Below are 4,192 nucleotides of genomic sequence, written 5' to 3' on the forward strand. Positions count from 1 at the left end.
GATTTTTATGAAGAGTTGCAACTTTTATGAAGAACTGCAACTTTTGCAAATAGTTGTGACTTTTATGAAAGATTGTGACTTGTTCAAAGAGTTGTGACCTTTCTAATAAAGTACAATAAACAATTATTCACGCTATCCTTTGTTGTCTATAAATTGAGGAATTTTCTCTCATTTTAACATAAGGAAAATTGTGAACTACTTCTTCTTCTTCTCCACAATTAAATATTTGTGCACTTTGCTCCTATTATGAGTCACTGACGTCATTGTTTTTCAATTAACACATTTGGTGAATAAAATCGTTCTGCCATGAGAGGATCTATTCCTTTAAACCTCGGGTAATAGAATGAAATAAGTTCTTTATGGGGACAAAGTGCATTTAGTGGGCTCGACTTTTTCCTTTATGTTTCATTTTATTATTAAATATCCTTGTATGTTTTTTATCATCATTAACTTATGGTTATTTCATTAGTTTTTGTTTTTGATTACATGTATTAAACTTTGTTATTTATGTTTATGCTTTTGATTATTATGTTGAAGTAAAGATATGTTAGTCAAGAATTTAATGTAATCATTAGATTATATGGGTCATGTACATTAGAATCTTAAGCTTGTAAAATAAATAACTTTGATCTTTATAGAGTTTTCAGTGGTTAAAAAATTCATGGGATATCAGAGAAATGACTTTGAGTGTTCAAAAGTTATGGTGGTTCCGCACTATCTTTGATTTTTTTTATTCAACTTACTATCTTATTGATGCATTAAATCGATAAGCGACATCCAAAAAATAAAGGAGTGTAGTGGGATGGTAAGTATTGTACTCAACCTTAATGAATTTTGGGGTTCAAATGTTGTAGTCAATGAATTACCCCTCAAAGTAAAATGAATCTATATTAATCAAATATTAAAGACATAACTATCTACTTATAAACTTTAAATTAAAAATCTCAAAAAATAAAGTTTTAACCATATTGATCGAAACATAAACAACAAAATATGTCTTTTATCTATCAAAGTAGTGTCATCGACTGCGTATAATTTTGAATAAGGGACTTGCCAAGACATCATTTAATCCAAATTATTTGAGTGACATACATTATATCATTGAAATCCAAGAGATGTGTTTTTATCTTTCAGTAAACTTATCAAGTACACAACTACTTATACAAGATGTATAACGTTTAGATTTTGTATGTAAAGGCCTTGAATATGAGAAAACTCTCGCAGTTGAAGAATAAAAAGTTTGTAGCACTTTTTGAAAATACAAATATAGACAAAAATAATAACATACATTTTCAAAAGACTTTGGTGATGAACAACTATAATAAATGATGAATTAATAACAAAATCAATTTTTCATTTTAAGATTAAAAAAATATTTCAAAATCTTCTTTGGATAAAATATTCTTGAAAATTTATCATAGGGTTGTACCCTCTCGAGAATAGTTATATTATCAAATGTTCTGAAGTAGATTATTGACATAGTCCATCATCGCGCGAAGCATAGATAATTTACCTAGTAAAAATAAAATTTGAGTACTATAGATTCATCTTACTTTGAGAGGTAATTCATTGACTCCAACCCAACATTTGAACCCCAAACGTTTGATTTAGGTTGCGTACAATGCTTATCATCCCACTACATTCCTATATTTTTTGGATGACACTAATCGATTGAATGTCTCGATAAGATAGAGAGTTGAATAAATAAAACACCAAGGTAGTGTGGAACCACCATAACTTTTGAACACTCAAAGTCCCTTCTTAGACATTCCATCAATCTTTTAGCCACTGAAAATTCTATAAAGATTAAAGTCATTTATTTTACAAGTTTAAGAATTCTAATCTACATGACACTTATAGTCTAATGATTACATCAAGCTCTTGATTAACATATCTTTACTTCAACATAATGATTAGAAATATAAAAAAACTAAGTTTAAAACATGTACTAAAAAATAAAAATTAATTAATAAACATAAATTAATGACCGTAAAACATACAAGGATTTGTAATAATAAAATAAAACATAAAGAAAAAAATTGAGTCCACTGAATGCACATTGTCCCCTTAAAGAAATTAACCATTCTAGTACTCGGGTTTAAAGGAATAGATCGTCTCAGGACGTAACGATTCTATTCACCAGTGTGTTGATACAAAAACAATGGTGTCAGTGAGCCACTCAACAGGAGCAAAATACACAAATATTTAATTTGAAGAAGAAGAAGTTCAGAATTTTTGTTATTTTAAGATGAGAAGAAATCCCTCTATTTATAGACTACAAAGGGTAGCGTGAATAAATATTTATTGTGTTTTATCGAAAAGGTCATAACTCCTTGGACAAGTCACAATCTTTCATAAAACTCACAATTTTTCATTGATGTTGCAATTCTTCATAAAAGTTGCAACTCTTCATTAAAGTTACAACTCTTTATTAAAGTCGCAACTCTTCATAAAAGTAGCAACTCTTCATTAAAGTCGCAACTTCTCATAAAAATCGCATTTTTTCGTAAAAGTGATAACTTTTTGTGAAAATTGTAACTTTTCATGAAATGGAAGGCTAATTTTGAAAATAAATAAATTAAAAGGAAATCGTGGTTCGTGGTGCGCTAGATAGGCGAGCCTCGATTTATCTTTTATATAATAAATTAGGTAAATTGTCAGCGCTTCGCTCGGTGATGAACTACATCAATTATCCATTTCTGAACATTTGATAATATAAGTGTTTTTGAGAGGATATAACCTGCGATAAATTCTCAAGAATATTTTATACAAAGAAGAAATGAAATATTTTTTAATCTTAAAACGAAAAAGATTTGATTGTTAGTGTTTGTGAATTTTGTTATTAATTCTTTATATATGTAATTGTTTCATTGTCTATATTTGTATTTTCAAAAAGTGATACAAATATTTTATTAATCAATTGCAAGAGTTTTCTCCTATTCAAGGTGTGTACATACAGAATTTAAATATTATACATCTTATATAATTAATTGTACTTGATAAGTCAATTAAAATATAAAAACACATCTCTTGGACTTTAATGAAATAACACATGTCTCTCACATATTTTGGATTAAATGATGCCCTGAAAAGTCCGTTATTCAAAATCATACGCAATCAATGACACTACTTTGATAGCCAAAAGTCATATTTTGTTGGTTATGTATTAGTTTTGGGGACTTGTAATGTAATGTTTACAAAAAGATAATTATTTCATTAATATAGTTCATTCTACTTTGAGAAGTAATTAATTGACGCAAATGCAACATTTCAACCCCAACCGTTTGATTAAGGTTGACTACAATACTTAACATCCACTACATTTCTTTATTTTTTGGATATTACTAATCGATTGAATATCTCGATAAGATAGAAAGCTAAATAAATAACTTTCCAAGGTAGTGTGGAACCGCCATAACTTTTTGACACTCAAAGTCCTTTCTTGGACATCCCATAAAAAACATATCAGGATATGTAATAACAAAATGAACATAAAGGAAAACATCGAACCCACTGAATGCATAATATCCCATTAAGAAATTTATTTCATTCTACTACCCGAGGTTTAAAAGAATATATCCTCTCAGGATAGAATGTTTTTGTTCACCAGTGTTTGATAGAATAACAATGGTGTCAGTGAATCACTCAACAGGAGCCAAATACATATATATTTAATTGCATAGAGGAAGAAGAATTTGAGAATTTTCGTTGTTTAAATGAGACGAAATCTCTCTATTTATAGACAACAAATGACAGTGTGAATAAATGCTTATTGTGACTTATCGAAAAGGTCACAATTCATTGGACAAGTCATAATCTTTCATAAAAGTCTCAATCTTTAATAAAAGTAATAATTTTTACATAAAAGTTGCAATTCCTCATAAAATAGTTGCAACTCTTCATTAAAGTTGTTATTTTTCGTAAAAATCGCAACTCTTTGTAAATCGCAACTTTTCATAAAGTCACAATTTTTTTCATAAAAACAACACTAATTCTGAAAATAAATAAGTTAAAAGAGATTCCTGATTTGTGAAGGCGCCACATAGGCGGATTTATGTTCTCTTTTATATAAATATATATATGGTTTGTGAAGGTGCCACATAGGTGGATTTATGTTCTCTTTTATATAAATATATATATATATATATATATATATATATATATATATATATGATATTTATGATTTTCTTTC

This window comes from Solanum pennellii, chromosome 4 (genome assembly GCF_001406875.1).
Source record: "Solanum pennellii chromosome 4, SPENNV200".
Taxonomy (NCBI): Eukaryota; Viridiplantae; Streptophyta; class Magnoliopsida; order Solanales; family Solanaceae; genus Solanum; species Solanum pennellii.